Source organism: Saccopteryx leptura, chromosome 5 (genome assembly GCF_036850995.1).
Source record: "Saccopteryx leptura isolate mSacLep1 chromosome 5, mSacLep1_pri_phased_curated, whole genome shotgun sequence".
NCBI classification, from domain to species: Eukaryota; Metazoa; Chordata; class Mammalia; order Chiroptera; family Emballonuridae; genus Saccopteryx; species Saccopteryx leptura.
In genome coordinates, this window is record NC_089507.1 from 149,467,117 (window position 1) to 149,479,242 (window position 12,126).

At 49.6% G+C, this 12,126-nt stretch overlaps 1 non-coding gene across 1 annotated transcript; it reads right to left on the bottom strand.

Annotated features, from left to right (window-relative positions):
* Positions 1-6,782: 6,782 nt before the first annotated feature.
* Positions 6,783-6,858, bottom strand: TRNAA-UGC (transfer RNA alanine (anticodon UGC)). Its single transcript has one exon. It is a non-coding gene; the product is annotated as a tRNA-Ala (tRNA).
* Positions 6,859-12,126: the final 5,268 nt, after the last annotated feature.

Consider the following 12,126-nt stretch of genomic DNA (forward strand, 5'->3'; position numbering starts at 1 on the left):
ATCCTTCAGTCCATGTCTTTCTTCCTAGGTTGACTTGAACTCACAGTCAGCTCAGGACAGTTCTCATATGTACTACCTGGAGCCACAGAAGGGTTTACTGCAACAGAATGAACACGATGAGTATTAGATTTGAAGCCTGACAGTCAGGCCTCATGTTAATTTGGCTCTGTGACTACTCCCACCATCCCCGCCCAGGGTCAGGGCTATAACCTCACCCAGCTCCAGGGGGTCCACTGATATTGTAGTTTGTGTAAACAGTACCCTCTTGACCTGATATCCAAGGGCTATCTCATCTCTACAAAGTTACTCAGCGTGCTGAGAATCCTCTGTTCTGGTCACTGCCTGGGGTGAAGGTGACCCATTTCCTCCCTACTGAAAGCCTCTTTGGCCATAGTGGTCATAGCCTCTCCACTTCTAGCTGCAGATACTGTGTTTTATCTGACCACCATCTATGCAGGGCAGGGATAGCTCCTTGCCAGCTCTCTCTATGGCCTGGATGGGACACGTTGCGAGGTGCTAACTCAGGCTCAATAAGCAATGTTCTGATCACACTTGAGGCTGCAGCCCACCTAGCCCAGCCCCTGGTGGTCAGACCAGCCTCACAGAAGGGGCAGGCGTCAGTTTGGCCTTCAGATCCAGTCTGGTCCAGGCTGGCCCCTGCCTGAGGGCCAGACTCTGGGATTTGGTGTTCCCTTTTTTCTATTTCCCAGCAATGCGCCTGGCACACAATGGGCTCTGCAGTGATATTTATGAAGGAGGTGGGTATGGAAATCAAGGCTGGAAAGATGCAATAATGTCCCTAGGGCTGAAAGCTACAAAGTGCCATAGGCAGAACTCTAGGCCGCAGGGCCAGGGAGCGGCAGCAGGGAGAACCTTGCCTTTCTCCAAGGAGTATCCATGAGCTCACTCTACAATTCTAAATCCAGCCCATGGAGGCAAAGAAGTTTTGTAAAAGATATCTAAATTCTAAAGGGAGAACTTCATACAAGGAAATCAGAATGTGGTCTCAATTTGGAGGCTGCCGCCAGAGCTTCTCCGTGTTTTCACTTATCATGGGATGATGCCACGGGGAAACGAAATTCTGAAATGAATTCCTCTCCATACCCCAGTCCCCCAAACTTCTGAAGAAGGTTTAAACCTGGTGTGCCCAATTTTCTAAATTCTGTTGCAAACTCCCAACAGCTTATACATGAGCACAGTGCAGAAGCGCAGAAAAAAAAAATCCCCAGACAATTTTTATTTCTTCTCTGGTGGCGGCAGCTGCACAATTTCCAAAGGAGGCAGCAACTCCGTCTCCACTCAAATGGGCTCCACGTCTGAGCAGAGATGAAAATAATGACATTCTTGAGCTGGATCAAAGGGAAGTTCTGCTTCTGTATGGGCTGTGTATGCTGCCTGCAGCAATGTGCTTTGAAGAGAAAAAGACTCTTGGTGGAAAGGGAACATTCTGGAACCTTCTAGATGTGTTTGCCTCCTTCTCTGAGAGGTTTCCCTGCCTTCTCAGGGCTGGGTACCAACCTCTGGCATGGCCCCAAGCAGCTCTGCCCCATGCATCCACTCACCCCTCCAGGCTGGGAATCTGAGGGGTGGGTGCCGTTGGGTCTGGACAGACCAGGTACTCAGTAAACAGTTGATTGGATGAAGGACTCAGTCACAGGAGCCTAGGAGGGTCCTGGTCCTTCTTATGAAAGCAGAGAGGAAGGTCTTCTCCCTTCCATTTGGACTGTTAGCATCTAGCACACAGAGGACATCCAGAAAAGTTTTGTTGAACAAAGTAATGTCATAGCATGTGTTTGAATATGAGTGTCTGCAGATGTGGGGAGAGGCAACAACCAAGAAATGTCCGATCCTTCTGTTTTATTGAGTGCTTGTCTGGTCGGGAGCCACCTCACACATCACCTGAATTATATCAGGTGGCCCTCAGGAGCAGTCTGTGAGCTGAGAAAGGTTATGATTGTTTTAGACGTGAGAGGGCGGAGAGGTTCTGGGACTTCCCCAGGGTCACAGGGCTGGCAGGTGATGAAGGTGGGTGATATAGCCAAGTCGGCCGGGCTGCAGGGTCTGTGTTCCTGACCATACTGGCCCGTGGTGATTCAACATGAGTCCGTTTTCCACTCTGTCACTGGCTGGCCTCATTCTTGGGCTTATTTCTTCAGTTCCCCTTTGTCCGCCCCCTCCAGGGGCCCAGGGCTCAGTCTGACAGCCTCCAAATTGAGACCACATTCTGATTTCCTTGTATGAAGTTCTCCCTTTAACTGAATTTAGATAGCTTTCACGGCCAGGAGAGGAGCTGGTGTGGCGGGCCGCGTCCACCAGGTGTCGCTGCAGGCAAGGCTGGCGTTGGCCCCAAGGCCCTACAAGCCAGGGCGGTGGGTGGGGAACGGGAAGTGGGGCTCCTACATGCATTGAAATCCATTTCTAAGAACGGAATCTATTATAGAAATGTTTTAATAAGCGGTTGTAGGCCCATGAGGAAACCATTGTGAGCGCTGGTCAGGGTTCTACCTCTGAGCTTCACTTCCCGCGGCCTTGAATGCAGCAAGGGCAGCAACCCCGCTTGGAGACCAAGGTGCTGCCCTACCTGAGACCCTACTAACCCAGGTGCCGACAGAGGTCGGTGCGTTCCTGGACCCTCGGCCTAGTTCCTCCCCTTTTGGCAGATTCGCTGTGACAGGACTTCTTAGAGTTCTGCAATAAATTAACAACGGCCATTTGTCCATATGGACAATGACAGTAGCAGCCGAAAAGAAAATCTCACCTCCCTCCTCTCCTGATGGAAATCTCACAGAGAGGTAGGGCACAGTCAGGAAGCCACATCCTCAAATCTGGTGTCTGGAGAGGGGGCTCCCCATCTCATAAGCAATCAGAGACTCTTTCCCATGGAGGGAGCAGGGTGGCCCTCTTTGTCCTGGTTTCCATAAAGAGGTGGGACTAACTTGGGGTACCCACGAGCAATGGCAGGAGGCCTGCTGGAGGTAGCCTCTGCTGTCCAACCTGTGCATTTTGGAGTCGAGAACAGAAACCCACAAGCAGGATGTTATGAGTTGAACTGTGTCCCCAAATCCACATATTGGTTCTGCACCTCTTGGGGACCGGCCTGGTGTTTGTTAGTGAGGAGCCCTGAGGAGCCACTGCACCACCTCACCTGCAGGTATTGTAAAGTACCAAAAGCTACAGAATCAATATTAATATTTTAAGAAGCTTAAAGAGCATTTTATTAATTTGGGTTAAGGTATGCAGAGAAATTTTGTGAACAGTCTCTGTACTGTGTGATTGGCATAAAACCAGTTTAACAATAACCCACCACCTTTGGACCAACTCAATCTCTGTACTGTGTGATTGGCATAAAACCAGGATGGCCCTTGGAATTGTATTGTAAATGCAAAGGGAAGGAAAACATGGATTCCCTGACATTCCACCACACCTGTGGGGAAAGGGGTGAATGGCTAGCCAGGTGCAGGAAAAGAAAAGCCAAAATAAACCTTTTCTTATAGTAATGAGCCATTTGTGGGCATTTGTCCCCACAGAAACTACCTCTCCCATATGAATGCATATAGTTAGTGTGTGACTCTGGACAAAGAGATGGCGGATAAACCTTAGAAAATATAGGAATATCTCTTAATATGTAAAGAGATATCTTTCTATCATTGTGTTGACTTGTAAATTTTGTTTTCTCCAAAATGATGTATGGTTTGCAAATTGAACATGGTCCTATCATGTTAAAGGACATATGACTATAACCAATAGTGGTAAAGGGCACCTAATTGCAATTTTTTGCTTCTGTACAAGGTGGCGCTTACAATACTATAAAAACTTAGTAGAACAAAGGGCTGGCGCACTCTCCCTCAGATTTCTGTCGGAGTTGCCGCCACTTGGCCAAGCTAGACAATAAAGCTTTGGTGTGTAATCGATGGACTTTGTTCGTGTCTTCAATGTTTCGAGTCCCTCCAGATTAAGCTTAACATTAGTGTGCTCTCAGCTTATGTACCCTTCCTGCTTACCCCCAAAGGACTTGAAGTAGTGTGCCAAAAGGGGACAAAAAGCAGATGTATTTAAAAATTGGGGCATGGAAGAATACAGGTAGGGTAGAAAGAGAATCGCTTACAGGAAAGTTCATCTGTGCACATTCCATTATGAAGTCAGGGCAGAGATTCCCAAGAGCAAAGACAGAAACCCAAACAAGTATTGTTTTTACCACACGGGGTCAAACAAACCTACCAGTCCCATATGCATCTGCATTTACAGGTCTCAAAAAACAAAAAACAAAATAGAAGATTGAGTGAAAAACAGATGGAGAGAAGTGAGCTGGGGTGGGGGGGGGGGAGTGAACGAACTGGTCCAAGGCTGCACAGTTAATAGGTGGCAGACACCAGATTGAAAGCCAAGTGCTCCTCCTGGCTTTGCAGCTGGGCTCGAATGTAGTGCATTCATTTTTGTCTTTCATCGCAAACAAGACAGGTTCCTGCCCTCAACAATGGGAGGGAAATCAGGAATGAAAGGTTCCTTGTGCATTGGAGGTTTTAGGTTTGGTGCAAGGTTTCAGAGCAGCACAGTGAGAGTGGGGGGGGGGAGCATGGCTGAGTGTTGAAGGACAAGTGGCTGGCTGTGCCTGGGGCTGGGTGGATATGCCAGGCATTCCCAGTAGAGGGTACAGCAGGAGCAAAGACCTGGGGGCTAAAAATAGCTTGCATTCAGGGGAGCTCCAGGGCTCAGTGTTTCTGGAGCGAGAAGAGCCCACAGGGCCATGTAGCCAGGCCTGGGGGGGTGGGCAGATGAGGCAGACTTGCAGATGAGGAGGGTGGACTGTATCTTGGGGGCCACCAAATGGAGTGAGACTGTGATTTATGGTCCACCCCGGGACACTTTTGAGAGTGAACAGGTGCTAAGAAATAATTAACAGGTGTTAATGGGTCTATAGGAAGCACAAACTGCATGCCCCAGACACCTGCCTAGAGAGCCCCTGTAGAGTTTGAAGCACCAATATGAAGTGATCAGATCTGCGCTCTAGAAGGGCTGCTGGCTGCGGTGCACACGATGGGTTGGATATATTTTTATTTGAAAAAGTGAAACACGTTCAATGTAAAGAAATCAGATGGCCTAAAAAGTACACAGTAAGCACGCCACTGCTCCCACCCTTACCCGAAGTTCTCCTTCTGGAGAGCAAACGCTGTCCTCAGTGTCAGTGGTGTCTTCCAGAGTCTGAATTGAAGAACATATATGTCCCTGTCCCCCTGTGGCCCAGCAGTGACCCATGACTCAACAGTTGTAGTCCTTGTTCTTTATTCCTGTGCCTGAGAGTCATCTTGGTTAGTACACACAGCCCTGCCTCTGTCTCTTTGTTGGCTTTAAAATACTCCGTGAAGGATTTGGCTGGTTGGTTCAGTGTTAGAGCATTGGCCTGGCATGTGGATGTCCTGGGTTTAATTCCCGGCCAGGGTGCACAGAAGTGCCCATCTGCTTCTCCACCCTTTCCCCCTCTCCTTTCTATCTCACTCTTCCCTCCTGCAGCCAAGGCTCCATTGGAGCAAAGTTGGCCCCGGGCTCTGAGGATGGCTCCATGGCCTCTGCCTCAGGCACTAGAATGGCTCCAGATGCAACAGAGCAACGCCCCAGATGGGCAGAGCATCAACCCCTAGTGGGTTTGCCAGGAGGATCCCGGTCGGGTGCATGTGGAGTCTGTCTCTCTGCCTCCCCGCTTCTCACTTCAGAAAAATAATAAATAAATAAGACACTCCGTGGTCCAGCACGTTGTTTCCCACATTTCCCCTGTGGGTGGGCACTGCAGTTGTTACAAACAATTAAAAAGAATGTGTGCAGGGGATCAGTTCCCTGCCGTGGAATTGCTGAGTCGCAGGGCATATCCGTTCATAATTTTGATTGGTATCACCAAGTTGTACTCCCTGGAAGGGAATCCATCCTCCGCATGGGTTCCTGTGCCTGTGGATATGAACTGCACCAAGTCCTGGTGATTGGGGAGGTGGGTTATCTGATGAGAGGCAGGGAAAATGACAGGTGATAATTGTGACAGTCCGGGAGAGAGACAGGAGGTCATGGTGGGCATGGTGCAGAAGCAGTGATCTGGGGACATACTTGGAGGTGAAGTAGTCTGACCAGGTGATGGCAGGATGACTTCCACTTCTCTACCTTGGGTAACTGAGGGACAAAGATGACCTTATCTACTGAGACAGGGGATGCAGGCTCCTGGGAAGATGAGGGAGCTGCTGTGGAGGAGCAAGGGGCATCTCGGTGGGGACAATCCACAAGAAGGTGCGTACATGGGCCTGAGGCTGGGAAAGAGCCATTCCTGTGGGAGGTCAGGCCTGTTTGCCGATGGAACAACCTGGGCCAGTGTGCTGGGGGGCCTGGGATGCAAAATTGCAGAAGCCCTCCCTCTCAGCCTGGGACCTGCATGTGCACACCTCTAGAGTGAGGGCCCTGGGGGAGGAGCCTAGGGGGCAGCCATATTTGTTGTTTTTTTTTTTTTCATTTTTCATTTTTCTGAACCTGGAAACGGGGAGGCAGTCAGACAGACTCCCGCATGCGCCCAACCGGGATCCACCCGGCATGCCCACCATGCCACCAGGGGGCGATGCTCTGCCCCTCTGGGGCGTCGCTCTGTTGCATCCAGAGCCCTTCTAGCGCCTGGGGCAGAGGCCAAGGAGCCATCCCCAGCGCCCGGGCCATCTTTGCTCCAATGGAGCCTCGGCTGCGGGAGGGGAAGAGAGAGACAGAGAGGAAGGAGAGGGGGAGGGGTGGAGAAGCAGATGGGCGCTTCTCCTATGTGCCCCGGCCGGGAATTGAACCCGGGACTCCCGCACGCAAGGCCGATGCTCTACCGCTGAGCCAACCGGCCAGGGCCAGGGGGCAGCCATATTTAAGGGGCAGGTTTAGGGCAGAGGCACACAGAAAGGAGAAAACAGGCACAAGGAATGTTCTGGAGGCTACAGAGTGATAGGTCTAGGATGAGAGGGACCAGAGAGTGTCCATCAGGTAGGTGACTTGGAGGCCATGGGTACCCTTAGCGGAGCTGTTTCAGGAAAGCGACAGAGGCTGAGAGTTTATGAAACAATAATAGGAACCAGGGTGTTCACTCATTGGCCGTCTCCTAGCAGCGTCTTCTCAACAGGGGTAAGAGTTCTAGACCACGGGACCAAATTATACAGGGACATGGTGTTCTAGAATGTCTGCAGGGGTTTGTCAGCCAATTTCCTACATAGAGGTATGAGTAGATTGGTTAAAATTACTCCCACTTTTCTCTAAATTTCCAGGTAGTCAACGGCAGGTGTTTATTATGTTAATAGAAAAGTTTAATGCTTTGCATGGTCTCTTCCTGGAATTCAGAGTTAACTGGAGGGGAACAGAGTAGGAGAGGGTTCCTGGCAGGGAAAATGACTTTAAATTGTACTTTGCCACCATTAAAAATTTTTTTCTACTTATTGATTTTAGAGAGAAAGGAAGGGTGGGGAAAGAGAAACATCAATTTGTTGTTCCACTTGTTTATGCATTTATTGGTTGACTCTTGCACGTGCCCTGACTGGGGATTGAACCCACAACCTTGGGTATTGGGGTGACAATTAATCAGCTGAGCCTGTTACCTTTTAAATCAAACATCACTACATGTTAGGACTTCACTGTGGGGTTACGTGCCTTCCCGAGACAATGCCCTCCTTTCCCTGCCTGTGGGTCCCCCCACATCGGTGGTGGCTGACTAGTGAGGCCCAGAGACAGGGAGAGGGTAGCAGGCCGCCAAGGCTGTCGTTCTCCTTTGGGTGCTCCCCTGGAGCCCCCCAGGCCTCGGGGGAGCTCTTAGCTGACCCAATGTGTGATTTTGTTCTCTTAGCATCATCTCTGTTGGTCAAATAAGTTTGTAAAATATGATTTTTATGTTTGTTCACTTCTAGTTTGCATTGGGGGCTGGGCAGTGCCAGATAGATGTGGTCTGTGAAATTGTCTTACTAATGTTTGCTGGAGAAGAGGTTTTTTAGCCAGAAAGTTTTTGAAAAGAGAGGGAGAAGGTATGCAAATGAGGAACCAGAGCTGAGGGGCTTTGCGATCTCCACTAAGACTGGTGGGGCCTTTGATTCTAGGAGAAACCGGAGAAGATTCTCCTGGTTGTGGAACCAGATAATGTGTCAGGGATTTGGGAACTCTGAATGAGTAAAAGGGAAGTGTTTTCCCTGCCTGTTTGCTTATTGGCTGGTGCGAGACTTTTTAATTTTAATTTTTTTTTATTTTTTACAGAGATGGAGAGTGAGTCAGAGAGAGGGATAGACAGGGACAGACAGACAGGAACTGAGAGAGATGAGAAGCATCAATCATTAGTTCTTCATTGCACGTTGCAACACCTTAGTTGTTCATTGATTGCTTTCTCACATGTGCCTTGACCGTGGGCCTTCAGCAGACTGAGTAACCCCTTGCTGGAGCCAGCAACCTTGGGTTCAGGCTTGTGGGCTTTTCCTCAAACCAGATGAGCCCGCACTGAAGCTGGCGACCTCGGGGTCTTGAACCTGGGTCCTCTGCATCCCAGTCCGACGCTCTATCCACTGCGCCACCACCTGGTCAGGCCTTTTTAGTTTTTTTTAATTTTTTTATTTTTTTTGGTGCGAGACTTTAATAAAGGAATGGCCCACCATTCTTTGGCTCCACTATTTCTTTACCGTCTGTCCAAATCTAATGGGAACCTGCATGTGCATGGCTGTGACAGTCGTGATTACTGGCCACACAGTCTCCCGGTAGGCAGTGAGCTGGTCTCTGAGGCAGGGGCTGCTCTTAGGCCTCTCTCCATAAAGTTCCCTTTTCTGGGTAAGTATTGAGGGGCTACTGTGTGACGTTCAGGAAATTAAAGGATGCAAAAGATCTGGTCTCTTCCTCTGAGGTCCCACTGTTGAGTGGAGTAGATAACCTAGCAGCTTCCTAGGGAGAAGTGCCATAAACCAGAGGAGTAAGCCAAGATGAGCTGGGAAATCAGCAGAGACTTCCTGGAGGAGGTGATCTCTGAGCACAAGAAAGAATCAGCCTGGTGGAAGATGTGAAAGATGTTCCGACCACTGAAGCAGTTCTGCAGACTCACAGGTGTGGGCTAGCATAGCAGGTTGGGGGGGGGGGCCTACAGAACAGTGTGCCAGCAATCCTGAGACCCAAAGTCTAGAAAAGGCAGTGTCCCTGGCATTGTGCCTGGCACATGGTAGCCTTAACTATTGTCATGCTATAAAAACAACAACAGGACAGGGACCAGGTCTTTCTTTAGGCAAGTTGGCGTGGCAGCCTCCTTGTCCCTCATGGATACAGACAGGATGTGGTTACAGCCTCTGAGCCCTGATGAGCACCACAGAGGATGCGGTCAGCTCGGCCCTATGGGACTGGGGGCAGCATTCTCGAAGACCCTCGCAGATAAAAGTGGAGGTGACGGGGGCGCCCCTCTGGTTCTCTTGAGTGTGATATAAAATAATACAAAATAACCTTGGGTGGAGCCAAGCCCAGGTCTTTTCTCACTTTGTTTTTATCATACACCTTGGCTAGTCCTGAGGGATGGCAGGAGCTCGCTGTGTGCTTACCGAAGGCACACCCCTCACGGGAGCTAACTCGTGTTACCCTCAGGGTGTTTTTAGGAGATCCGAGCCAGGGCCAGGGCCAGACTGCTGCTCGTTTCTTCCTTGGACAGCGACAGCTCCAGACACGTGGCCGAGGCTCAGGACACCAGGAAACGGCATTCCTTGGGCACCTACGTAACTGTTTCTGAGTAAAGCCCTTCTGAGTAGAAACTGGAGATGACGGGCTCGTTCTGCTAACGGCTGGGAGTGTTTCTGATTCTGCCGGGTGTGTCGTCCTCCTGCCGTATTAGCTTCTTGTTTGGGGCTCCGGGGAGACCAAATAAGACATAACCATGGTAACTAATAAGCAGCTAGCTCCATCCCTGGTTGCTAACCACTGGGTCAGAATCACCCTGCTGGAGGTTCCTTGGTAACTCGCTCAGGAGGGTCTGGAAAGGTGCTGTGTGGGGGTACATCCAGGCCCTGGGACCCCAAGGCAGGTGCTGAGGGAGAAACACCCGCTTACAGTCCAGAGCCCTGGGTTTGGGCCCCGCCTGCTGCTCCGCCTGTGTAATCTTGGGCACATCACTTCCCTGGGGTCTCTTAGACTCTGCACATGAAGGTAGGGTGGTAATCTATGGCCGCTCTAGACCCTCATGAGCATGAGTTAAAGCTTGTGAAACATCCTTCACAAATAACTTGCAGACATGAGGTTCACGTCTTTGTGGGTGGTGGAATGAGGGAGGTTGGATGATGTATCCTAATAAACATCTTTTTATTACAGTAATGTTCAAATACTAACGAAAATAGAAGAGAATAATGATTTCCCCAGTACTCATCACCGGCTAACAACATCTGTCTAGTCTTGTTTCATCCATACGTCAGCTTTATGGAGGTATAATTTGCATACAGATAATGCACCTTAATGTACTTGTTGACGAATTTAGACAAATTTAGACATTCTTGTACATTACCACAATCAGATACTTAACATTTTGTCACTTCCCAAAGTTTCCTTCATGGTCCCAGAGGAAGCAGACTCTCCAGGGGACACGTGGGTCATCCTAGGGGTGCTTGGATTACAGGCACAGTAGCTCGTTGTTTTCAGTAAATTTTGATGGTGCCTTCTCCCCTCTGAGAGTCGCAGACCTTTGAGACGTGATGTTCCCCTTTTCTTATTTTTTTTAGTGAGAAGAGGGAAGGCAGAGATAGACTCCTACATATGCCCTGGCCAGGATCCACCCGGCAAGCCCAATAGGGGGTGATGATCTGCCCATCTGGGGCCCTTGCTCCGTTGTTCAGCAACTGAGCTCTTCTTAGGGCCTGAGATGAGGGCCCAATTCACTCCTGTTGAGCCATGGCTGTGGGAGGGGAAGAGAAACAGAGAAAGAGAGAGAGAGAGAGAGAGAGAGAGAGAGAGAAGATAGAAGGTTGGAGAAGTAGATGGGCACTTCTCCTGTGTGCCCTGACCAGGAATGGAACCTGGGACTTCCACATGCTAGACCAACACTCTACCACTATGCCAACCAGCCAGGGCTGATGTTCCCCTTTTCTTGGTGAGAATCAGGTCGGCTCATCTCCTCTGTGGGCAACATTTGGGAGCCAGCTTTCCACCCACACATCACTTAAGCCAGTCTTTCATTGTCCAGGTTTCTTTGGGTCTTGTCATTGGCACCTCCAATCTGTGACTGTCTGGCTCTACAATTTCTCTGGGTTGATTTCAGGGGCAGAAGCATCAGCAGTCTCAGCTTGCCATCTCTATGTGACTTTCCTTCTAATCACACGGAATCAATGGCATCAGAGGGACTCACATCATTACCATATGGATTGTTGAGGCCAGTATGCCAGGTTCCAATGTTGTACACTGCCACTTTCTGGGTGCGTTGAATCAACCCGCCTGCCCCACTTACATTTTATATTCTCTGATGACTGATCCTGAAGTCTAGCTAATCTTTTTATTTTTTATTTATTTTTTATTTTTCTGAAGTGAGAAGCAGAGAGGCAGAGAGACGGACTCTCGCATGCACCCAACCGGGATCCACCCAGCATGCCCACCAGGGGGCAATGCTCTGCCCATCTGGGCTGTTGCTCCAATGCAACCGGAGCCATCCTAGCGCCTGAGGCAGAGGCCATGGAGTCATCCTCAGCGCCCGGGCAAACTTTGCTCCGGTGGAGCCTTGGCTGCAGGAGGGGAGGAGAGAGATAGAGAGAAAGGAGAGGAGGAAGGGTGGAGAAGCAGATGGTCACTTCTCCTATGTGCCCTGGCTGGGAATCGAACCTGGGACTTCCACATGCTGGGCCAACACTCTACCGCTGAGCCAACCAGCCAGAGCCGAGGTCTAGCTAATCTTGATCAGCATTTCAGTCTCAATCCGGAGGGAAATTTGCTAATCTTGCGACTAACACACAATGGTGATCTAATAACAGAGTAATAATGCCAGTTTAATTATTCCTGCTCTTCGTGACTATTTTAAAAATATAAAGTCTGTTGGCAGCAAATAATTACATACCAGTACATGTTTCAGTGGTTTAAACATTTCTTATTTTCTAATTCTGGGTATCTGGTTAATGTAATGGGCATTTTGATTCATATGCA